At 43.6% G+C, this 26856-nt stretch overlaps 1 protein-coding gene across 13 annotated transcripts in view; it reads right to left on the bottom strand.

Annotated features, from left to right (window-relative positions):
- Window positions 1–26856, bottom strand: part of EPB41L1 (erythrocyte membrane protein band 4.1 like 1) — a 458763-nt gene that overhangs the window by 252818 nt on the left and 179089 nt on the right. For 4 of the 13 annotated variants that reach the window (XM_069243685.1, XM_069243696.1, XM_069243693.1 and 1 more), the window contains exon 1: window positions 2154–2289. The exons of 8 other annotated variants lie outside the window; for them this stretch is intronic. The gene's annotated coding sequence lies outside the window, so the exon portion shown is untranslated. Of the gene's footprint in view, window positions 1–2153; window positions 2443–26856 lie in introns of those variants that run through there. One more of the 13 variants, XM_069243691.1, reaches the window with a different exon arrangement.

The following is a 26856-nucleotide window of genomic DNA, read 5'->3' as shown; positions in this document are numbered from 1 at the left end:
CGGGGAGGAGGCGTGGGTTGGAGTTAAGGTCAAAACTACTGAAATTCAAACTGAACACTATGTTCGATGAGTCCGATGTTGCTCAACATCCTGTTATTCTGGGCAAATCACTCTAAGCTTAAAGTAACAAAAATATAATTTGATATTGTTTAATGTAACTAATCATTTGCTGCAGTGCCATTTAAATCTACAAAAAATACATAAAATGCTAATTTACCATGCATTAAGGTTCTATAAAGGCCAGAGCAAGCTAACAAACGAGGGCTCTTTATATAAGAATATCCTTAATTCTTTATAACAAGAATTTTATGCCTTTGTTCACTTTAACTATTAGTCATAAGGCAGCTTTAGAACCCATTTTTAAGTGCTTCTGCCTTAATCTACTGTTTAAAGTACACAGCCATCAGAGGGAAAAAAATACAGCTTTGGGTGCTTTTCTTTGCTTTCCTACCATGTTGCCAGGTGGCAACCCAGACTCGTCAGGTGTGTTTTGGCGCTCCGGATTCATTTTACACCTCTTCCACCAAGCCACAATACAGTAAGTCTACGCCAACGTTACTTGCTCTATAAGCTTTAAGATGCTTATTTTTAAAAACATTTTTCTAAAGATTAGTCCAGTGACATCAAGCAAATAGTGTTTAATGGAAGGGAGTCCTCCAGGAATGTGGAACACTTTTTTTGGCACTACCTAGGCCTAATTATGGGCCAGGTGTATCAAAGTTCCATTTTGCATTACTTAAATAACGACTTTTAGGTAACTGCTTTTTAGGTAATGCAAAATGGAATGTAACAAAATAGCGATTCCCGAATAGCGATTACTTAAAATTCACAATCACTATTAGGGAAGACTCCATTTGTTCCTATATGCCTGAAGGCCCACATGTGCAAATGTTTTGTGTTTCCTAATTTGAGAATTCCTTCTAGGAATTTGCAAAGCAGGAAATGTAAAACCAAGGGTGGTGAGGGCCTAAGGCCCCCTTTGATGCACCCTCCCAAAACTATTGTGCACATGTAAAGCGAACACATGCCCTTCATGGCATTTAAAAAAATGAATTTTCAATGCATTTTTTAAAAATGAACGTTACCACCAACTTGGAGTTTGTGGTATTTGTATTCCTAAATGCCTGGTTTGCATTCAGGAAATGCTCGATACATGTCCATAGGGAATCGCAAATAGGAATTCCTTACTTGCGATTTACTATTTAGGGAAACGCAAACTGTGATTCCCTAATCGGAGTCGCAATTTTAGGGAATCACAAAAATTGTAATTCCCTAAAATGGGACTGCGATGCCTTTCATACATTGTGAAAGGCTATTTTGCATCCACAAACAGTGGAAATTACCGATTTGCACTGTTTGCGAATGGAAAATCCTTTCATACATGTGGCCCTATGATCCAATCCAACCCTGTCCACAATCCCCCAGGTTTCCCACATTCATTGTCTGTATTTGTTGTTGGTTTAAGAAGCGCCTCATGAGGAATACATACAGTGCTTAATTTGTGCTTGTTGTTCCCTGTGCTGTTTCCGGTGCTGAGCACCGGCACTTATTCTTGAGGGCCGGGGCTTATTCTTCTGCCTCAAGCATTTGCTCCGAGCAAAAGACACATGTGGGAAAAACGGAGGAAGAAAAAAACAAAAAAGCTTCACAAAGGGAGAAAATAGAAAGCTGCAAGAGTGAACTGAAAGGGCAGGGAGTGGCTTTATATGGATTAAAGAGGCCCGAGATGGCTTCAGGGTCAAGCCGCCTCAGTATTCCATGTTCCCACATTTAATTCCTGCAGCCGCGTGTTTAAGAGGAGGGCTTTGGGCACTGGCACGTTTTCATTTACAAATTAAGCACTGAATACATAGGAAGACGAGAGATATACCTCTTACGAGGACACAGATCTACATTCTAAAAACTGTATTTTTTTCCCTTTAAAGTCGTTTTAATGCAGATTAATCCACCTCTGTTCCACACTCGAGCCTAGCCGCCGCCTCCGCTCTTCGCCTGGCACTCCATGCTTGCCACCCTCTCGTCTCCACTCTCCATGCTTTCACCCCTACCCCCCCTCATCCTCTACCCCCATCTTTCTCCCGCCCCCTCTATTTAACCCCCCGCCACCTACAGCCTCCCTCTCTAAGCCTCCACCCCCGCGTGGACGGCCCTACCTTCCAGGGGGGTCCCCGTCCTTTCTGCGGTGCTCCTCCATCACCGGAGCCGCCCGTGAATTGTGTACAACGCAACGTCTTCCGCAGGGCGGGCTGCTGGGAGCTGCATTGATTGATGCATGCTGCAGTCACAGGGCACACCTCGCTGCACACAGCCACGAACTGGGCTGAGTTCCCACTTTCTGGCCAGTGGGATGCTTACTTTCACTCACCGACCTCGCACAATACCTACCATTCCCTCCAGCACGTAGTGTGCGGACAGCACTCTCACAAGCCCACACGGTGTGACAGATGCTCCAGTTACAACACAGATACACTCTGTTCACATCTATACCGCTAACTCTTCTCCACAGTGAAGTTAAAACCCCTCTCCACCCTTTTTGAGGCACAAACATGAAGCAGTCCGAGGTTGTGGGCTGCAAATCCAGGTGTAGTTTAAAAATCATATACCTGGGCAAATATTGACTTATGTGATCCAAACTTGGGCCCATATTTATACTCTTTATCGCCGCATTTGCGTCATTGTTTGACGCAAAGGCGGCACAAACTTACAAAATACAATTATATTTTGTAAGTTTGCGCTGCTTTTGCGTCATAAATTGACGCCAATGCAGCGCTAAAAAAATTAAAAATATGGGCCTTATTTTTTTCAAACTGAGCGGGGCAAGCCCAAGTTCAAGCCCTAAAGGCTTTCACACACCTAAGAGGCTGGAGGGCATGATAAGCACTCTGTATAATAATAACGCACGTATACACATTTATTACTGCAGTGGAGAGGTCAAATTCCAGTTTATTAGAGTACCATGCAGTTCACATGAAAACATCACTGTAATCAACATCTTACTATTTCTTTACTCATGGAAACAACTGTTCTACTAAACATGAAGCTTCTTCAAGGTGATTTTACCTTACGAGCCAAACCTAACCCTCAAATCCTGGTATTAGTCACTTTTTAAAAACAGCTACTTGTGATAAACAGCACGGCATAAACCATATATGCAGATGCGTAGAATGTAATATGCTATTTCCTACCAATTTTGAGGATGAGGCGGGGCAACATGACCGTCCTTGAGCACATTCCGCACATTCAGCTATATTAATAAATTAATAGCAATAGCACCAAGGATTTCCAACAATGTGCACAGCAGTTTTTAAACCTAGAACCATTCCTGGAACTTTGCTTCTTGAGTTAGACCTTCTTGGGGAGACATATGGTGATCCCCCATTCTTGTAAGTATGTACTCCTATCCCTTAGCACCTGCTTCGTCAATTGGCATAACTACATGTTTTTTCACTTCAGTTTTTATAAAGTTAGAGACCCAGTTCAGGATCAGGAAATTGGCTGATAGGACTAAACTGAGGCAGTCAATAGGATTCAGAGCTTGGAGTTATATTTTAACTTTCCAACCTGTTCACAAAGCAAATTAAACACTCACCTCTAAATTGTGCACTTTAATTTTCTCAAAACTGTTCTCAAATGTCATCCAAACACAACAAATGCATGTCTTTGTCTCAAATACCATCTCCACACAATGACTGTCATAGATTTGTCCAGCAGCTTGGGTTGCACAGCTTAACAAATATATCTATGCTTATTTTATTGTGAAATGCTGGTCTAGCTTCTGGAACTGTCCCCCCAAAACACTCTGGAGTCTTTGTTCTAGGGACAAACATGAGTGCCTGCGTGAACTTATTTTTACGAATTGTTCAGATTCTTCATAGACAAGGTTTTCATTATTTTGATAAGTGATTTTTTCATAGCTTAATTGACTTAACCATTAATACCGAGTCGCTGCGACATAGGCCTTCATTGTTTACGAGCTGGTAATCCCAATTGGCAGGAAACCAGACAGGAGTACCATCGGGAACACACATGCAGGAAGGCCGTGGCTTTCACCTGAAAACTTTACCCAATGTCTGGGAATGAAATCTAAACACCAAATCTTGCATGTTCTCTAAAAACTAGTAATGTGGGGTAATTCTTCCACCCCATACCTAACGATCCCTGCGGGATCAACAATTCTTGGTGGAAAGCATTACTCGGACCGCTTCAGTACCAAATGCAGAGAGAGAGAGAGAGAGAGAGAGAAAGAAATAGACTAAAAGGAAGAGAGAGAGGGTGATAGAGAGGTGAGGGTGGGAGGAATAAATACAACGATGCAAATAGGGGCTAACCAATAAATATGAGTTGTAAAAGGAAATGGGTAATAGAGAAAGGGAATCAGCAAAAGCTAACAAGCATTTGCAATGCAATGGGTCTCGCGTTTGCTCATGTTAGAGCTGATAGCGTTGTAAACTCCTAACCCGACTTTTCACCTATCGGCAAAAGTGCATTTATGTATGTAACCCGAAAAAGTGCAATTAACTATGTAAAGCGCTCGACTTCTGCCAAGCAAAATCGCGCTAGTAAATTAGAGAAAAAGTAATCCACGAGACGGACAGAAAACAGCGAGCCTCGCATGTTTTCTGTACTTGGTCGATGCGCTCGAGGAGGACTAGCCACCGGAAAAGGCATGACCTATGCATGCCTTCCACTAATGAAAACAAGCAGATTTTATTAGGCAGGCCCACGAACCAATGAAAAACACTGACGTGACGTCGACAGGGCTCCGAGCCCTTTTCTAAACACTAAAGCGTCTCGCTGCGATACGCATGTGCGAGCGCATGCAACGCAGGCTCGACCCTAAAAAGGCCAGCTCTGAATCTAAAAGTGGCAGCTGCAAGCATGCCTGGGGAGCCAGCATTTGTGTTCAGTGGATTCTGTGTGTTTTTCTTTATCGCTCACCTCGTGAAGCCAGTCACCAGAGTCTGTTGTGCTTTTTCTCCCTCAGTTAATGAGACCACGTCTCTCCGCATATAAAGAAGAACGCCACAGCAGGGGGAGGGATGGCTTGCATCCTGATTCCAGCTCCAGTTTTGAAAACACATCATTAAACAAGCAGTGACTGGGCCAATATGTCTGGCTACGTATTTATGTGTTCTTTGTTTTTCACAGAATTGAAATGCATCACACCACAGAGAGGAGACTGGAGATTGGCAGTATGTTGGATTTTATTAGCTTTGTGTGTGCACCCGTTGATAACTTATCACAAATCATTGGCAGTGTTACCGTAAATTCCTGACGTTGTTATGAAAAATATACTGATGAAAGAGCTTACTTCAATAGGTTGCGGTCAAGTTTGATCTTTTCATGTATTTTTTCCTCTGTGTGTGTTTTCGCCTTTTTTTAAATCAAATATTATTCGTAATAGCACAACATATACATTAACACTGTCGAAGAATTAGAAAATAATTGTGCTAGCGATAAAGCCCAACATTTTTAGAAACTCAATCTAATTTGCTCGTCATAAGGCCAACTTAACATATAAGAACTATACCTTCGAATGGTGCAGATGAATGAACGTGAGCCCCCCCAAAAATCGACTGTGCCACAGAAAAGAGCGTAATTGTACAGCTTCATGTAGCTATTCCATGAACTAGTGCTGTTGAATTAGTATATGATAACAATAAAAAATGATGAGTGAAACTCTGGAAATAAACTCCGGCATTGTTAATTATTCTGGGCTGAATTCCAGTCCGTTGCCTTTTTTGCTGCCTCCATGTAGGTTGCGCCCACAAGCCAATAATTCTTGGTCCACCTCCAGTAGGAGTCCTGCTGAAACTGCAGGGTCACCTTACCTCAGACCGGGAACACGTTCAGGTTAAGCCATTTGGGTCTCCTCAGTGTGGTGTAGCTTGAGACACAGGTCCCACAAGATCGTTAGAGAGATGGTCCCATTTAGGGGTAATATTCTTAAAATTGTGGAATACAACATGTCAAATTATTAGGTGAAGGAATATGGCCGTTTTGCTGGAGGCCATGCTTATCATGCCAATGATACCTCAGTCACAGAAGTAGTTCAGCAAATGTGTGTATACAATATATATGTTACAGCTTTACCTGCTGCCTTGTCTCCCCCCCCCACCCGATCATTGTGCGAGTCAGCATCACTGTGGGAGCTATATAAAAATGTTTATAGAGGATTCTGAATTGTGTCTGATGAATGACTCCCACTGAAAATAGGGTGCTTTCATGCTTAATTTGTGAAAAAATAAGAGCCAGGTTCTTCATCAGGAGGTCCCTGCAGCTTTCACCGCCCACTGCCCCAGCCTGCCAAGGATAGTACCAACACAACTACTAACCATCAAACGTCCACAAGTGTGGCAATTTAGAATATTTCAGGCCCCTAAAGCTGTAAGAATGGCTTGTGCGGCAAGTATTTGTAATTTTTAATATCTGTTGAATTAATAAACAACTATTGCTGTGCTCAACCCTAAGTTAGTCAATTTGTGCCAACAGATGGGAGACTGTCATAAGTGCAAGTGTTCACAATTGAGTGCTGGGGCCGAGCTCCGGAAACCAGAGGCTCAAATTAATACTGGGTGCTATATAAGTAACCTGATTCCTTTAAATATGTTTTTTCTGACTCACTGAGGGGCATCACTTTCTTATAAAACTGACGAGGAATAAAGCAATTTTGTATGCGTTGATTTGATGAACTTACTAATTGTGAGGGGGTATATAGTCATCACTCCCTTGAAATCAGGAGATGATCAATCTGCTATCATATGCCAGTGTTTCTATCATCCTGTATATGTCAGAGGAATATCATGGATCACATTGCATTCTTACTGCCTTGAAAGCACACACATAACTGGTGAGAGTGCATATATGTTACTCAGGATTTGTTTGGTCCAGTGGCTGTGATGACAGTACTTCAGGGAGTAATACACAATCTAATTCGTACAAGGTAACAATTCGATGTTGAGGACCAATGTTGTGGAGTTTGATGAGATATTAGCCAGTTTGGGAGACTGAGTGGAAGGGGGGTCCGAACAACGGTCAGGAAATGAGTGCGGTCTAGACAGAGCCCACGTGACGGAAATGGAATTGGCTCGCTTGAGACCATGCATCTAGCTGTAACCAAAACTGAGGTTCACCAGAAGATGTAATGCATCCATTACTTACCGATAATGGCATTACACCTAGTCCTACTCCCTCGTCTTCCTTCTTAACTAATGAGGCTCCGTCACCTCCAATAGACCCCTCCCTTCTCTAAATAAAAACGCACCCATCCCTCCTCGTCCTGTACATAAACAAGCCAACCAAAACATTCAGTTGTATTGTCCAGGAAAGGTGGGAGGGACCTCGAAGGAAGGTGATAGGCCTAGGAGCAATGTCATTATCGGTAAGAAATGGACACCTTATCTCCCGTCCCTCCCTCGCCTTCCTTCTTAACCATTGAGTCATAGCAAGTACAATGGAAACTGACAACTGAGTGGTAAACACCCAACAGAACGAGTGTGCTGAACAAAGAAACAAAAATATCCCCATAATGCATAGAGGGCAAAACTCAGTGATCCAACACATAATCCAGATGGGCCAACTCAGTAATCCAAAAAGGGACCAACAAAAAGGTGAAAGGCGAGCCAAGTTGATGCCCAATAAATCCCCACCAACGAGACCCCTTGCAAGTGAGCCACCACAGAGGCCACCAGAAAATAAGGACAAAAGTCAAGAGAATCCAAGCAGAACAGACAACGAGCCCAAAAGGAGGACCAGGCAGGGTCACGAACACCAACAGTAAAACCCAACCAGGGAAAGAAAGCACCGTCCAGGGCAACAAAGAATACATCAAGAGCTACGAAACACCAGAACCGCAGCCCTGGGAATCCTGACAGTAGCGACCAATAGACCGATGTGAGTCCCACCTAGCAAGAATTGCAGAAACAGAAAAAGACTGCCAAAGTACGAATCACCGGTATCCTCGAAAACCAGACTGAAAATGCTGTGCAATGCTAGGCTGAACAAAGCAGCGAAAAGGACCACGTAGGGACCCCTAGACCAGCCACATCGCTCCATCTAATCACCATGCTGTCAAGAGCAAGGATTCCAACAATTGCAGAGGAAGAGCCAGAAAGAAAAGAGGAGACAAGACAACGAGAAGAGCCCATAGCTGGCCACACCCCAACAACACCTGAACAGGAGAAAAGTCACACAGTGCCCCCAAAATCACCAAACTCGCAGATTACTGGCCCGCACCAGACGGGCCTCTAAGAACAGGAAAGCAGAAATCAAACCTCAGACCCCTAGGCCAACTGCAAGGCAACCAGCCCATGCCCAAGCCAGAGGACTACCACACTCTGAACGAAACAGATGCCCCTCGGCATCCGCAGAGGAAGCAATCAGGGGTAACAGCCGAACACCCCACCACTGACCAAACATCGGGAAGAGGCCCGGTAAAAGGGAGCGACACTTGCAGAGCAGGAATGCCCAGCCCAAAACATCAGCCGGGTCATTCACCATTCCAAACTAAACATAACAATCAGCAACAGAACAGAGGCCAGTGCCCAGACAAAATGCCTTGGACAAACAAGTCCATGGACATGGAAAAGGCACGGGCGTGCCGGAGGAGGAAAGATGAGGGAACCAGACCTACCATCTGAACCAGCACCACCAAACCCAGCAGGCAAGCCCGAAACGAACCAGCAGGACAATCCAAAACATACACCAGCATGAAGACCACCATGAGAATGGAAGAGCCCAGAATACCAGGATGAGCACAGACAACAACACTAGAGACGGAGGAAAAAGAGAAACCTCATGCACTACACGATCTCAGACAAGCCAGCATGATAGAACCCCACAGACCGGGAGCGACACCCAGAAGCGGACCAGAGATGCGAGAATTCTTGGTCACCAGAGGGAGAGAATCAGAGTAAGCAGAACGAGCATGCGAAACCAGCTCAAGGCGCCAGAAAAACAGGTGATGCCAAAAGACCCAGCACCCACAACCTCTCATGACAGGCCGGAACATGCCCCAAAAAACTCCCGAGCCTGTGACAAACGTAAAGAAGACTGTTCCTCCAAGCACCCAAACTGAGACCCTGCAAGACCGGCAACATCCTGTCCACAGGAACCACCAACAGGGAGTCAGGGAGTGCACCAACAGATTGCCAAAAAACAGGGAGATAGGGGAGAAAAACCTCCCACCTAAGGAAAGTATAACCAGAACTAATGGAAATGCTCAAGGACATGCCCCGTGTCCACAAGTAAGAACACAAAATGAGCACTCCTAAAGCAAAACCGGGGACACCGCACAGAGGAAGCCATGTCAAGGGCGGGAAGAGGCCCTGACCCAGCGACCCGCAACTGGCAGCTTGCAGAAGGCCCCTATCTCTTTCCAGCCCGAAGTCCAACCAGTACCCCTCGACCGCCAGAACCGGAGGCAGAATGACGGCAGCAAAAGGGGGAAGTTGCCCGTAGCCTCCTGCGTAGACAGAGGCCACAAAGACCAGGGTCCAGTGAACAGACTCACTCCGAAAGGGAAAGGGATGCTGCTGTAGTGTTGTGCCCTGTGACGCAACGGAGGCGCGCCACAGGAGGCATCACTGTGATGCTACATCAGTGGTGTAAGATGAGACACCCCTGCACTGCTGACCCAGGTGGGAAAGGCCCTGGGTCAGCGAACGTGACCCAAAGGGGCAGCGGTTTAATTGCGGTCTGCCGGAGCACATGTTTAAAGCAATACCTATGTGGGCTCCGAGTCATTTATAGGCCCCAGATTGCATCACAAGGCATGGATTAGCCGGCTGCATGCTCAACGCCCTTGTGCGTATCACAGGGGCAGAACGTGGCCATTGCGGCCACAGACGACATTACAAATTGGCAACGAGGCGGGGTGGCCTGCCACTTGACAAAGCAGACCACGTGTGCGACGAAGCAGACCACGTGTGGGGCAGAATGCGGCACCGGGAAATACAGGCCTCATCGGAAGCCGAAAAAAAGAAAAAACAATACATGAAAGGAGGAGAAGCAGAACTCCACAGTAGCCCCCACCACAGGCGGTGACTGAAAAGAGAGGCAGCGGAAGGGCCCAGAAGCCAACAACCTAAAGCAAAAGGGTAGGTCACCACCCCTGGGGCAATAAAAAAAACAAAGGACAGACAAGGCACAATACCTACCTGCACCAGCATACAGGTGCATAGACGTGGCAAACAAGGCAGGGGCAGTACATCAAGACAAACATAAAGGGAGAAGTACAACGCGTGAAGAAACATATCCAACATACCCCCGATAGAGCCGTTCATCATAGAAGGGGCCCGTCGGCAATGTCCTCCAGGTGGAGAGTCTGGGTAGAGAGAGTAACCCTGTACTTCGACGCAATGAAGATAGAAAATGATAGAAAGAGAGCCATGCTCCTGCATCTGGGAGGTAAGGAGCTGCACAGGATATCCAAAATGCTCCCAGAAGCAGACCCCAGGACACATGCAACCCAAATAACCTTGCTCAATGCGTACTTCATGCTCATGGTGAGCCAGGACTACGAACGATTCAACTTTCGACAAGCCAGACAGCAAAAGAGTGAATCCCTCAGCGTGTTCCACACCTGCCTTAAGGAGCTAGCAAACACATGTGGCTTCACAGTGAGAGCAAAGAGATAAGAGGTCAGATCATTCAGGGCTGTGCTTCAGCCAAGCTAAGGGAGCGCATTCTGGAGGAACCAGGCAAATCCCTCACCAACATTCTGACGATGGGGAAAAACAAAGAGCTCTCAAAGCCAGAGCCTCTCACATGGAGGCTGCCCTCAATGAACCCATCAAGACAGAAGCCATAAATGCGATCATGTCAGACAAACCCCGGAAGACGCCCATGAAGACAGAAATACTACAGAAGTTGTGTGGATACTGTGGGGGGTCCCCCTCAACGCATGACGATTTGCCTGGCAAAAGGAAAAAAGTGTGCAGTCTGCGGCAAATACAATCACTTCGCCAAAGTCTGGCGATCGAGTGAAAAGGGAGCCACCCCAACCTGTGTCAACACACTACTAAAGCAACAAAGTGACATGGACGATGACGAGTTCGAACTCACTGTCCATGCTGTGTTCCCCGTAGGCAGGAAGATGGGAGAGCACCCACATCTCCCACAATGTCATCTACAAGTGGGCACCCAGAAGGTGTTGGTGACAGTAGACACAGGGGCTTCCATCAACCTGCTGTCCAGAGAAATATACAACAGCCACCACCCTCTTCCACCGCTACACAAGACAATGGTATAAGTCTTTTAGTATGGACACAGCCAGTCTCTGCACATCCACAGGAAGTTCCATCCACCCATCTCCTACGAGTCAGAAGTATGCAACTCAACCATCTATGACAGAGGAGAAGGACAGGGGATGCTGCTGGGATGCCAAACAGCTGAAGCCCGGAAAATAGTTACCTTTGCTCTCTGGGTATATCAGGAAACTGTCACGCACATTCTTTAGGAGTTCCCTGACGTATTCAAAGGAATTGGATGTCTAAGAGGGAAAGAAATGACCATTTATATATACCCGACAGTGAAACCAGTGGACCTAAGGCACTGATGGATTGCGTTCCACCTGAGACCCCAAGTTGAAAGAGAACTAGCCAATCTTGAAAAAGAAGGAATCACCAAGAGAGTGGAGGGGCCCACTCCATGGGTATCCCCCATAGTAGTGACAAGGAAACCGAAACAGCCAGGGGAGGTCCGCATTTGTGTGTGGATATGAGATTACCCAACGTAGCTATGAAACGAGAATGACATCTACCACCCACCGTTGATGACCTCCGCTCAGAGTTGAACGTTGCTTGCTGGTTTTCTAAAGTGGCTCTCCGCTCAGGATATCATCAGCTCACCCTGGCTAAAGAATCAAGGTATATCACTACCTTTTTGATGCACCAAGAACTCAGACGATATAGTCGGTTGAACTTTGGCAATTCCAGTGCGGCTGAAGTTTTTCAGAACACAATTCAAGAGATCCTTGGAGGACTGCCAGGGGCCATCAATGTCAGTAATGACATCCTGATATATGCCAAGTCAATCCCTGAGCATAATAGTCGACTTCGGGGAATACTCCAGCACCTACAAGAATCAGGGCTCATGCTACACCTAGACAAGTGTGAATTTTTTGACGGATCAGTTTCTTTGGATACACCTTTTCAGCTGAAGGGATCACCTCAGACCCTGAAAAAGTCAGGGATATCAAAGAAGCCGCAGCGCCTACCACAGTGTCAGAGGTCTGCAGTTTCCTGGGGATGGTGAACTACTGCAGACTATATATCCCGGACCTGACAACACTAACTCTGCGAGATCTGACCGGAACGGCCACCCGTGACAATGGGGTCCTGCTCAACCACAGGTGTTTGAAGCCACCAAAGCAGCCCTTTAGGAGATACCACCTTGCTGTATTATGACCCTCAAAAGGAAACTATGCTCGCCGTTGACTTCGGACACAAAGGTTTGGTCGCTGTGTTGATGCAGTGACCGACTGATGGAGAATGGGCCCCGGTGGCGTTTGCGAGCAGATCGCTCACAAGTACTGAGCAGCAGTATTCTCAAACTGAGAAAGAGGCCATAGCGGTCCACTGGGGATGCTGGCATTTCCACCTCTATATTTTTGGCTGGCCCTTTGTAGTCACTACTGCTCACAAGCCACTAATACCGCTCTTTCAGGGGACTGCGTCAAAACCACCCCACAGGATAGAAAAGTGGCTGCTCTAATTGCAAGAATGCGATTGCCAAGTGGAGTATCGACCAGGATCTAGTAACCCAGTAGACTACTCGTCCTGACACCCTGGAGCGGCCATCCCAGCTGAAGAAGAAGAATCCCAAGAGACTGAAGAATACGTCCGATATGTTGTGGACCGATCTTGCCCTCTTCCTTTGTCATTAGAACAGATACAGCAAGCCACAGCCCAAGATAAGTGCCTGCAGCAAGCATTGAAAGCAATATAGACCAACCAGTAGCAGAAGTTCAAGGAAAGTTGGGCCCAGAAAACTCCTGAGTCCCGACGCATGTTGGAGAGCCTATACCATGTTCAGCAGAAACTAGTGGCAGATTCATGAGGATGCTTAATGAGGGGCTCTCAGTTAGTCATCCTGGCTAGTCTCCACTCCCAAGTAGTACAGCTAGCCCATGCCGGTCACCAGGGCATGGTGAAAACCAAGACTAGACTGCGGACAAAGGTGTGGTTCCCCTTGATGGATGAGCAAGTAGAAACTCTTGTTCGAATGTGTCCATGGTGCCAGGTCACTGGAGCACCCTCTCATCCAGAGCCCATGATAACAGAGGAAGGGCCGCAATAGCGGTGGGTATGTGCTAGTCTTGACTTTGGTAGCCTTCCAGATGGGAGGCACACCATGGTGGGCACTGACGACTATTACAAACACCTGAAGGTGGAAATACTAACCTCTCTCACTGCTCAAGAGGTCTTACCCAGCTGGAAAAAATAATGGCCACCCGTGGAGTACTCAAAGAACTGAGAATAGACAATGGACCTCCATTTCATAGTCACAAAGTAGCTGACTACTTGAAGTCCTGGAACATCCGCCACAGACGCATCACTCTCCCTGGCCACAGGCAAACGGAGAAGTGGAGAGGTTTATGCGCACCATCAATATTGTGATCAGGATCGCTCATGCCAATCTCCAGCCGTATGAGTGGGCCATATAAGCTTTCTTGCAGGAATGCAGACAGACACCTCATTCTACTACTGGTCAAGCCCCTGGACATATGGTGATGGGTCGAGTAGTGCACGACTCAATTCCTCATCACCTTGACTGAACTCCAGCCCACATGGACACGATAACATCTTTTGCTCAGTGCCAGAAGTCAAAATTCAGGGTCAACCACCAGTGCAAGGCTCGGCCACCAAGACTTCAAGTAGGAGATGCAGTTCTTCTGAAATGTCGATCCCAGACAGCAAGTTTCAGCTTCATTTTGAACGGTCTCCATGGACCATTGTCCACATTCGTGGCACTAAATTGACTGTGAGGCGAGGTGAGGAGGAAGTGTCCCGGAACATTTCACATTTGAAGAAGTTCCACGGCCCTTTGCCACTCTCGGGGGAGGGAGAGTTAGCTGAGCAGAGTGGTGAGCCAGGGGGCATCATATCCCTGGGAGATCACTTTTAAGGAGCCAGGCCTTGCGTAATGAATGATGATGAGGGGAAGCCAGGATCTAGTTGAATCAATGTCAGCTGACGGAGAGATTACTACTCCAGTGATCAGAGGCAGGAGTGAGAAGACCCGCTATAACCTGAGGGCCAACCCTACACAATCATCAATGCTGGAGCATCACGTAATATATCATTGACTTTAGATGTGCAGCTGAAGAGAACTACGCAGTGTGTGACATGACTGTTTTGAAATGTTTTTAACGTTGTTAAATTTAAGGAGTAATGTAGTGTCGCACCCCGTGAGGCAACGGAGGCCACCCACGCAGTGGCGTAGCGTGGGGGGTGCAGGGGGGGCCGGCCGCACCGGGCGCAACATCTTGGAAGAGACTAAATCCACGGGTTAGTGGGTGCAAATTACTTGCCTTGCCCCGGGTTAGGGGGCGCAAATTACTTGCCTTGCCCCGGGTGCTGACAACCCACGCTACGCCACTGCACCCACGGGAGCCATCACTGTGATGCAATATCAGGGGTTTAAGATGAGACACCCCTGCATGTTTAAAGCAATACCTGTGTGGGCTCCGAGTCATTTATAGGCCCCAGATCGCATCGCAAGGCTGGGATTGTCCGGCTGCATGCTCACCGCCCTTGAGCGTATCGCAGGGGCAGAACGTGGCCATTGCGACCAGAGATGACATTACAGCTGCCAGCCTGCAACCACAGCCCCGGTTAAGAACATACAATGTCCAACGAAACATCAGCGAACAGCCCCACGCACAGCACCAAAGTAGCCAACAGATCGGTGAACACTACACCCACCTGAATGGCCACAGCCAGTCTAATAAAGACCAGAACCAAGGCGCGTGCTGAAGAGGCCGAGAAAAACCAGCAGCCAAAGCAAGGCATGGCAGCACAAGCCCCTGACTCCCGAGACCACTGGTCTAATCGCAGCAGCAGAGAGAGCAGAGCACATCGTAAACAATGCCATAAAGCAAGCAGGGTAGCCAAAACCGAGGCCAGACGAACAGAAGGAGGTAGAGAATCCACCTCCAACAAAAATGAAAAGAACAGTAAAAAGCAAGGGACCGGAAACACAGCAACAACCTGCCAGACTCCCAGAACCAAAACCCAACAGTAATCGGAAAGGGCATGGCAATCCCAGAGGGCCTAACCCATTGGGGAAAACAGAGCACCCACAACTGTCCCATCCAGAAAAAAAGGCAAATTCCAAGACGTCCCTTACAGGGGCCAGTGGAAACAAACACCCATACAGAAGAAGGAGACGGCACTACCAAAGACAAGGCTGAAGAATCCGCTACAGTCACCACCGTCAGCGGCAGGTACATATGCAGCAGGCCATGCTGAAGAACAGGAAAATGCTGCCAAGCTCGAAAACGGCCACCCAGGGCTCCGCTCCCGGCAGAGATCTAAACCACTAAGACCCCCCAGGAAATGGAAGAAAGAAGGTAAAGCTAAAGGGAGACAAAAAGGAACAGGACGAGGAGTGGGCGGGGCGTTTTTTTTTTTTTTTTTTAGAGAAGGGAGGGGTGTATTGGAGGCAAGGAAGCCTCATTGGTTAAGGAGGAAGGCGAGGGAGGGACCAGAGGTAATGTATTGCAGGATTTGTATTCTGCACAAACTGCTAGAATCTCAGAAGAGGGTCAAAGGGAGTGGGTCATGATGAATGCCAAAAATGAGAGGTTCAATTAAACGTTCCATTGCTGTGAAGGTTGAAGAATAACCAACAAAAGGGAAATAACAACAATCAATCACATAAGCATGCAGTAGTTTCTCCGACCGTATCTTTTACAATCACAATGCTTGTATTTTGCACTCTAGCAAGTAATGTCAATGGAACGAAAATATTTTTATTTGAAATAAGAAATGGCTGCGAAAATAAATGTGGATAACTTCTGGATGGGCGCTGCATTCAAGAGTCCCAAAATCCCAGGTCCCAAAAATGAGTGTTTGTACTCACCACCTGCAAGCACCCGCACAAATTAAGCACCGAGGGCAGGACCTATTCGAATGAAAACACCCTGGACCCTATTCGAATGAAAACACCCTGGACCTCTCTCTGTCTTAAAGTCAAAAAGCATTTCAAGTCAAGAGTTCATCAAATTTTTTAAATACCCAAAGCAAGGCACCAGTTTCACAGAATCTAGCCTAAGAATTGAAACACCAAATGAAAAATTGCTCTGAAGCACAGAAAACTCTTTCCCAAAGATTATTAACTTTCGGCAATACATAGCAAATCATTACGAGCGCAGTTTTCAGCCAATCATAACGTTTCACTGTAATTGGAACTGGATTGTGCCTAGAGGAAATTACACCACGCATTTCGGATCCCGTGTACTGAAAGTTCAAGCAATTCTCTTACAGTAATTATTAACCGCGAACTCTTCAAAAACCTCCACAAAACGTACTGCACTGAGGTCAGAAGGATGGCGCCTCCTGTGTAAAGCATGCAGTAGATCTGGGTGAACGAACACTGTAACGAGATGCTTAATTCAGTGTTTAAGGTGCAATGGAGGGAGAAGACAGGCAACGTGCACACTATGGGAATGGCCGAGGAAATTCAGGAGACCCTACTTGCAGCCCTGAGCCAGAATACTTAAATGACTTGGATCTTTGGGAAGGAGAAAAGCCAAGCAAAAGGTGGCCTACAAATTGAAACCTCTCTCAGGTTCCCTCGTAAAAGGTGGCCTACAAAATAAAATAAAACATCTTTCAGGTTCCCAAGCAAAAGGTGTCCTACAGAATAAATGTTCTTTCAGGTTCGCAAGTAAAAGGTGGTCTGCAAATTAGACGTTCTCTCAGGGTTCCCAAGCACAATGATGGCCTACAATATATATATATATTGGAATATATATTTTCGAGGCGGGAATGCATATTGTGTAATGCAGAGTAAAATGATCACCCTCTCTCCCCGTGTGTGGAGAGTCCTCCTCCACACGTCTTCAGCTTCCATTGAATGGCCTTCCCCTCTGCCCTGGGGCACACCCTATCCTTGGTTGTGTTGAGCAACAGGTTGAAATCTCTGCCCAGCATCACCAACGCTGGCAGAGTCTCCAACAGACTGTTACCCACTTTCGGCAGTATATCAGCCTGAAGTCCAGGATTACCGTATAGCACCGATGTGTGTCTGTCCACAAATGTTTGCATGGAATGGGAGTGTTTTCTTAATCAAAATAATCACCCCCAATGAATCTGAGGTGTATTGTGCATGTCCTTCCCTTTTTATATCGCCCCCCATACTGCAATGTTGCATGTCAATTAAATGTGTCTTGCAAGTATATGACATTGGGTTTAATTCTTTTATTGGTCCTTAGCACCAAACTTCTCTTTACTTTTTTGCCCAGGCCATTAACTTTCCATGTTAATAGTGTTAGTTACGGGAACGTGTCATGGCAGATACAATTGGTTCTTCCGTGGAAGGGTGTGGCTCCCCATGGGTAACATGACTAAGGCTCCCGAGCCTTAGGTGTGTCGTGGTGTCATGAAAATTCCCTAAGTATACCCCACCCTACCTTACCAGGTAGTGATTGTAGAAGTAACCACCGCCCCCAAGTCTAGGTATGCGTGAATCCCAAGCCAACACAATATCAAACAAACATATGCAATTATCGCTTGTCCCAGCTGCCGGCCTCTTCTAACAGGCTGTCCATGGGTCTGATTAAAGACCCTAGGCAGTCTCCAATCAGTGAGCAAGGTTCTTTCATCGCCCAAGGCCCCTGTGCCCCAACGCCAAGCCCATTCTTACCAGACCCTTCCATGGATCTGGACTACCATTACTCCAGGTGTTCTGACGCAGGCATCAAAATGCAAATCTCACTGAAACATCTGACAAACATGGCAATTAATGCAGTAACCGTGATTCCTTGATGTTATTTCCTCAAATTCCATAATCAAGTTCTTTCCCTGCCACTTGATTAGCAGGGACTATTGGTAACTAGAATCCTAAGTCAGGGAAATAATGGGATCCACATTAGGTGTTTTGCATTGTTTTGCATACTGCTGGTGTAAAAATCACTCTGAAATGGCCAGAAGGCAAGTGTTAAACTGACAACAAACACTCTGAGGAGCTCAAAAGATGAAAGGCAAGAATCACAACAGGTTCTCTAAAGTTGTACAGACAGGACATGCATTGACGCAACACAAATATTGCATTTGAAATCAGGGAGAACGGTTCGTTCATTGCACCTATTAATAGGATGCACCTCTTTAAGATGCGGACCTGTATTAAAAATAGAACTGTTTTATAGAGAAAACCTTACAAGAATTCCAGTGCCCCAACTACTTAATCGAAGACAGATACCAGAGATGTATTTTTTAAACTGGTAAATAAAGCAGAAAGAATAGGAAATACAAACCAAACATGCTTCTGTAATGATACGAGTGTTCATCAAACACTAACCTGTTTTTGTTATTTTAAAGTCAGTAAATCCTAATCTAGATTTCAAAATCTGAAGGTGTAGCAGCTGCGCAAAAGTAAAAAAATATGCATTATTATTACTACCCGCATTCACGGTTTTCTGTAAGTCTAAGAATAAGCGGGGTGCCGTCTCTGCCCGTCATCGCCAGGAGAGGCCGGGCCAGGAACCCCCTCTTTCTTCTTTATTGGAAGGAGCGCAGCAACTTGTAAGTGAACGTTACTTTGGTCCAGATTTATTGGTTTAAGCATGGGGAAGAGTAAAGCTTCTGATGTAGTAAAATCAAGCGTAAAGAAATCTAAGCGGCTCGTGGATGTGGCTGCAACCTCAGGCTCTACAGTAGAGAAAGGTTCTACTCTGGAGGATATCAATCACTTGATTAGAGAGGTGGAGTCAATATTAAACACAGACTTAATTAAAGGACCTGAGCCGATATCAATCCTAATCCAACAATTCCAGCTATGTTTAGGAAGAAAGGAAGTGGAAGTTCTAACACAGAGTCTCAGTTGATTGTTGCCCAGGGTGAACCGATAGTTAGAGCAAAGTCGCCAGTACCCACCTCTTTACCTCTTTCACCTAGGGTCATTGTTATGGCCATTGTTCCCAGTGCTAACAGATTTTCTGCACTAGCTGAGAAAGATAATCCAAGCCCCCATTTGAACATGGCTCAAGGTGTCTATAACGATTGTGCTGGCCAGACTAAAGGGACTCTATTGCAGAGGTTAATAATCTGCGGAAGATGTTGACTGAAAATGACCTGTCAGCACTTCATTGGGAGCTTGATGATCTTAAGCTCCTGATATCTGGGCTCATAGATCAATTTACTAAATTTAGAATATCCATCACAAATTGTGATCATAGATATCACAGCTCTAAATCTGCAGCTGCTTGTAAAGATAGATCTGTAGTTAAAAGCAATAATGTGAGAACAGCAACCAAAGTTTCAGGGGTAAGATAACTGGAAACTAATTATGCTACTCAGATGACTCCATCTTCTGATCCTAAAATGACTGGCGGAATTACTAAACATAAGGTTAGGGGAGTACCCAGTAGACTTTATCAGAGGGCAATCCAAGGCAAGGATTTATCTAATCCATCTAGTTCTGTGCATGCCTTCAATCTTCTCCCATCTCAGTCTCAAGCATCTAAGCTGCTAGGTAAATTCAAACCTATGGGCCAGAGGTCTTATATTTCATCTGTGCGGCAGCCAGCTTATGGTACATCTTTAAAACAAGAAAGGAAAGTATACTTAACTTCTGTTTCGAAGTAGGGGAATGGTTCCTTTGAGGATACGAATTATTTAACTAATAAAATCATACATTGGTTTAGATCAAAGCAAGGCTGTTTATCATCAGGTCCTATATAGAATTTCCTAAAAGAATTAGCAATATCTCACAAGATATGGATTGTGTGGAAGTGACATTGTGGAACAAGGCACTGGTGGAAGACCTGATAAACTTTGAACTGCACAGTTGCTCATCCACAAATGGTGTCATTCAAATAAAAAGTTCCCTTCCGTTTGTGTTATTGGTAAGCAGGGGCCAGACTGACTCTATGGGCATGCCACCCAAGCATGCGTGTGATGTTGAGTTAATTATGAATGAACATCAAACAGGATGATCAACACTTTCTTCAGATCAGGTTGAATGACTAAATAGAGTTTGCAGAAAGGGTACTGGGGCCGATTATTTGAATGTAATTGCTAGGTTTACAGTATGCGCCTTGAAACGTGGCCACAGCAATAATTCTAGTCATGGCACAGTAGTTATTTCGAGAAGCAGTCCAAAATTGAATGTAAAGTATCTCCCCCTATTTCCACCTTAAAGAAAGTTATATCACTGATTTCATGGAATGAGGCAGGTATTAGGTCAAAGCTTGGCAAGAATGAATGGTTGTCTTTTATTGGGGGTTAGGATCTTTGTTATCACAGGAAACATGGGGTGTGGAAGTTGTATTTATTGATAGTTATGTTGCCTATAATGTTAGAGCTCTCGCCCCAAAGAAGTTTGGACGGGTCAGTAGGAGGTATGATGATTGTGTTTGAAACTGACCTGGGTTGTTCGCACCATTTACTGAATACTGATTCCCACGATCTAATGGGTATAATGCTTAGTTTTCCAACCAGTTTGAAACTGGCGATGTTGAACATCTATGCTAGGTCTATGCCAGTTTGCAGTGACTTGCCAATGGTGGCTCTCTTGGACGACTTAATTGCCCAATACCAACAGGAAACCAGAATTCTGGTAGCAGGTGATTTTAACACTCTATTGAAGCTTCTCCTTCTATTGATTTAATAACTGAATCAGAAGATGAGTATTGGGACATTCCTAGTGTTACAGGAAAACTGCTGTGTCATCCTCCTATTGTGGCCATGCAAATTGCCCTCATAGTAGTGGGCAGAGGCCTAAGAGCCTGTAACGGGAGGACCCGCTCTGACTCAAAGGGAGCTGTCACTTTTAAGAGAGGGTTTACTATGAGCATTATTGATTATGTCTATTAGATGTGAGGATGTGGGCACAATGTAATGATATGGAGGTAATTATTCAAATTGACAGTGATCTCAATGCCCTTAATGTTACTTTGCTCGGGATGATTTTAAAAGACCTGTGAATTTTCAACATACTCTGATCCCTGAACCAATTGTGGCAAACAGTTACAAGAATGAGTCGTGGCCTAGTGTTCTGGCAAATGAATAACTCCATGCAGAGATTTATGAATTGGTTTGCATATTATTTGCATAAATGTAAGGGCTTACCGGCAGGGGATATTCCTATATTAGATATCCATGTTAAACTATTTAAAATTGTAAAGGGCATTTTCTGTAAAGAATCTTCTGGAAAATCTGGCATTGTAATTAAAGAGCCCTGGTGGTACTCAAATGATAGCATTAGTGCTAGGCAATATCTCAGAAAAGCCTTTAAAGGACACAATTGCCAAGAGATTTGTGGAGCCAATTCGAGGTACAAGTTAGCCATCACGCGGGTCAAACCTGAGTCAGCGGATAATAACTGGGACAAGATTAACCAGGCACTAAAAGTTGGTGATAGTAGAACATTTGTGGCACATCATTTCCCATGTATCCACTTGCTATGTAAAACCCATCCATTGTAATATTCAACCATTGAGCCTGAACCTAAAAAACTTTGTAATGGGACTAATGATTGCATTAGAAGCGAAGCAGGATGGGCAGATCCCTTGACTACAAAAATATTTTTTAGCCTTCAGGAGACTCTTTCTGCTATTGATGGCCTAAAGCCCTCTGAGGCACCCAGTCCAGACCGTGTACTGGGTGATCTTTATAAATCAGAAACCAGTTTGTGGGCCCTTTATGTGAATCTTTTATCTAATGCTGGAGCTGAAGAAGGGGAGTTCCTGACTGTGTGGGGCAAAGATACTACCGATTGTTTAAAAAAAGTGATACTGGTTGTCCTGGCAACTACGGACCTTTTAATCTCATAGATAATTTACAAAACATCTTTCACAGGCAAGTGTTAAATAAATTACAGGTGTTTGTTAGATAGGGAAGAGTTATTGCCCCCCCTCCAGGCAGGGTTCCAGGCTAAGACAAGTACTTTAGATAAAAATGTTCGCTTTTATTTCGGAAATATGTCTTGCCTAGCAATGAGAAATTGTATGTGGCATTTGTCGACCTGGGGGCTGCGTTCGATTTGGTTCTGTGCAAAAAACTTTGGCGTGTATTACTGGGCATGGGGGTCCCGGAAAGTTATTAATACTTATAATTAGGCTGCATAAGGGGAATTATGCACAAGTGGGGTGGGGAAGTAATGGAGAACTGACAAAGCGCATTGCCACGGGGGTGTGACAAGGATGTGAACTGGCACCTACCCTGTTTATCTTATATATCAATGATGTGGTTAGGGCGCTATTGGAATGTATTAATGACTCTATGGTTTTGAATGGGACGAAAATACCTATTCTATTGTTCGTTCGCTGATGATTCCCTTTCAATATCTAGATCCCCATTGGGGCTGCAAAATCTGCTGGATACTTTTATGGAGTTTTTTGAAAATAGGGGACTAGAATTAAATACAACCAAAAATGCAGCGAGAAGCAGTGTTGTTTAGGTTGTATAGAGCGTTTGGAAAGGGTTTATCGATTTGAATATCTCGGATTGGCCCTGACTGATAAATATAAATGGGGGTCACAAATCATTAAAGGCTCATTGTTAATCACACATAGATCTATAGCCATCCTTCGATTACAAAATAATACCTACTCCTGTTTCATTTCCCAAGCAACAGAGGCCTACTGGGCTAAATCCCAGAGTGCCACTCTATATGGGGCACAAATGTGGGGTTATGTTGATTTGCAAAAGTTGCAGATGGCCGAGAATCATTTTGTGAGAGCTGTTTTCTGTACCAGTAAATAAACCAGTCATTCCACTGTATTTCTGCTTGGGTCTGAGACGAGTGGCTGATCTGGATCAATTGAAGACCCTGTTGTTTTGGAAACGGATCTGGTTGACCCTGATTAAGGGATTATAGGAACTCATTGAAAGATCTGCTAACCCATAAGGAAGCAGCAAAAATCCCATGGTTACGTTTTACACAAAGGTGGTGTACGAAATTGGGATTATCTAGAATTTGGGATGCACCTCAGTCTACTTCTAAAGAGGATGCAAGACTTTTGAAAACATCTTTTTGGTCTTATGTGAATAATTATATTAATACTAGTGAGACAATAGGGCATTTTATTGAACAGTTTTTGGTATCTAAACCAGCCTTGGCTCTGGAACCCTATTTGGATCTCATTACTCCATCATTGGCTAAGAGCCTATATGTGAGATTTAGACTTGGTAGTTTTCTAACGAGAGTGGTTACATGAAAGTGGCAAGGAGATCCAGCCTCTATAGTGTGGCCAGTATGTGGCTCAACCCCCCGAAATTAAACTGTATGTTTTATTTGTATGCCCAGGGTACCGTGATCTGCGCAGAAATTGGCTTCATCCATTATGTTTAAAGCTAGTGGTCACCCACAGTAACGATGCCCAGCGTATCTTGAGGTCTGATACATCAATTCCAGTTGTATGTTCCATCAGTCGTTTTCTATTTAACATGTGAATAAAGTGTGGAAAGCTAAAGAAATAATTTGCCTCAGTGTACTGAGTGTTCCCAGATTGAGATAAATGCAAAAACGTTATTATTTTGTATAATGTACATTATCTCTATGCACTTTATTGATAATTGGGGTTTGACAGAAGTTTTAGATATGGGTATCAACTGTGTCTTAGTTGTTTTATCAAATGTTGGTTTTAATCTTTTAAGGGTATTTTATGAATTAACTAACAGTGTCATTATAGCTGAGTATCTGCTGATGAGATTAACATTGATTGATTGTTATGTGAAGTTATTTAACTTATTGAAGTAGTGTATTTATTAACTGTGAGCAATATAACTTAGACAGTATAAAGCAGTATTAATATGAGAATTACATTGCATATACTTACTTTTTTGCAATTATTATCCAACAGTCACTAGAATGATACTGGTAAATAGAATTATTGTCATGGCTTTTTCCCAAAGAAAGGTCAGTCAGTGAGGGACACATGATGTTTAGTTGATAAATTTGTTAAATCTTGTGTAGGTATCCACGGTGTAATGGTATCTCTCACCTTGCAATGCTTTTGTTTTGAATTTTAAGGTGGTTTTATGTGTACATTTTTTAGTTTTAATAGTAATATTTTTATAAGTGTTATGGAATGATGAATTATGTAATATGATGCATGTAATTAACTTTGATGGTCTAAGTACCGAATCAAGTTTTGGGTGCAGTAATTGTAAAAAACAGGGCAAAACACCTTAAACGCTTTTTAAAATCAAGGTAATGTCTGATAACATTTGATTTATTGAAATAAAAATCTTGGCTACTATTATTATTTGAGTTACTATGACAAATAGGTAAATAGTTCCTATGCAGGATTCTAGAGGGGTAATCCCCATCAGGGAATATTATGGAAATATGAAAAGTGACATTTATCATTCCTTGAATTATATTTAATTAAATATGTCCATAAACCATGTTTTAAAATAATTGTACATTTCATCGAGGTGGGAAGTGTCCTTATAACAATTCCACCAAAGATAACAGAGAAAAAGTATATGTCAAATAATATATTTTATCTCCAAGAAATAGTGCACCAATTTATAAAGACTCTTGGGGGGTCTCTTGCCTGATAGCTTCGTTTGAAACCTGCATTTTGAATTTGCTAATGAAGTGTTAGACACATTGGAAACTCTCTGTTATTTAATAACGTAGATGCAGATCAGGTAAACTCATGATCTGAAGAGGGCAGTAGACTGTTTAAGCCCTGACCATGTTTAATGGGGAGATAAAGTGAATCATACCAATGTGCAATTCATGTATTAATGTGATACTATAAGTTATTGGGCCAAAACATTATACAAAAGTCAACAATGTCATGTGCTCATGTGCTGCACTAGCTCAGCAGTACTCCGGATGCCAAACGTTTCACAGCAGATTCTTTATCCCTCATTGTCACAATACTTCTTGGTACCTTTGGCTACTTTCAATTTTGATTTACTAACAAAAGACTTATTTCAAAAGACTGACTTTTTTCTCGAAGCCAATGATCTATTTAAATTATTTGGTCTGTTTTAGTCCTTAAGTACACCTCTTCACAGTATGATTCCTCTCATAAACCATTAACATTGAGTATTATTGTATTCCTTTTCTGACCATTCAGTAATCTTCCTTAGTACTCATCCTTTTTTGCTCAGATATGCAATACCAACAGCACATTGTTCCACTAATTTCTGCCTGCTAGTGGCAATTGTTTATTTCTTCTCCAGAACTGAGGAAGGGGAAAATTATCCAAGTATTTTCACTATCTGAAATGTAGACTTGCAAATTATTCTCACATTTCTTTCTTTTTAATTTCTCGTCAATGAAGAAATTATACAGTGTAAAAATAAACTTGGCAATCAAGTCACAATGAAAAAAAGAAAAACTGGTGCTGTCCACTTCTATATTCTTTTGCAGTATACAACACTTAACAAACTTGTCATTTCTATGCATCAATGATCTTCTCATTCGATTTGTCGTACACAAGGGGAAAGGTTGCTTGATTATACTTGCAAAAGGCTTAGACTTGTTTTCTTTTTTTAACCAAAACTTTAATTCATTATTGATCCTGACCTTTTCCAGCAAGTCAAATATTAATTAAAGATGGTGTTTTAAGTGTACAATTGAGGATCACGTTAGTAAATCATTTTCAAAACTGAGTATAATAAACTTCATACCAATTGAACATAATACTTTTGAAAAATATTTACAGATAGTTCAAAAATTGATAAGCAATTTTCTGAATCTTTTCTGGAATTTACATAATTAAAGCTGTCATAACATGCATTAAATTCAACTGTTTGCCCAGATTTCTCATAAAAGTCAGCTTAAAGCAATGGAGGATGTGTGGGTTTGGAGAAGCATATTAAAAGCTATTCTTAAAATATACACAGATTGGATCACACTGTTATTCTAATTTGGCACACTTTATCAATGTGTGGTGTATGATTATTTGTTTTGTATGGTTATTTGTTTTTGTACTTTTTTAGGTTCTTAATTCTTAAGAAAATATAAACATCAAACCAATTCCAGGATTATTCACACAGCAGGCACACGTATTTATGTTTCTCATATGTGAGTCATAACTAAAACAGTTACACATTACTTGGATGCGTTCGTCTTAATCCAAAAATCCAGGGCAGTTAATGACCCACTTTGGGAAAAACAGCGTTATCATTTAGTTACAAACACAATTTTATTTAAGCATTTTAAAATATACATTTCACCAAGAATAATACCATACCATAAATAAGTGGTGAGAGAAGAGAAGAGAAGAGCGCACATTGAGTAAATCACATTTCCCATAGATAATGTAAACACACATCAAGAAAATGTTCATCATGTATATTCTGTAGTCCTTTAGTAGAAATTCTCTGTGAGGATCTTAAAACTATTTTACTTTGTCAAACTAATATTCAGGCCCAAAGAAACATTCCTGTATTAGGACTCGTTTAGAGAGCAAATGCATTTGAACACCCAGATATTAATTTCAGTTTTCATACATTTTGAAGAGAAAGAGAGTTCCAAAAGTTCTATATAGTTCCATGTTTTTGATCACCATGCTTCTCTCTATGCATACTTTCTCTGCATGAAAGCAGGCTAGATTACACGCTCAAGCATATCATCTGCAGTGATCTGAAGGTCATATTTTTGAAACCCTTCAATGCAGGTGCAGCCTTGTACGGGTCTGAGATCAGTGCATTTTGCACAATG

The sequence above is a fragment of the Pleurodeles waltl genome, chromosome 7 (genome assembly GCF_031143425.1).
Source record: "Pleurodeles waltl isolate 20211129_DDA chromosome 7, aPleWal1.hap1.20221129, whole genome shotgun sequence".
NCBI classification, from domain to species: domain Eukaryota; kingdom Metazoa; phylum Chordata; class Amphibia; order Caudata; family Salamandridae; genus Pleurodeles; species Pleurodeles waltl.
This window is presented reverse-complemented; position numbering and strand designations above follow the sequence as displayed.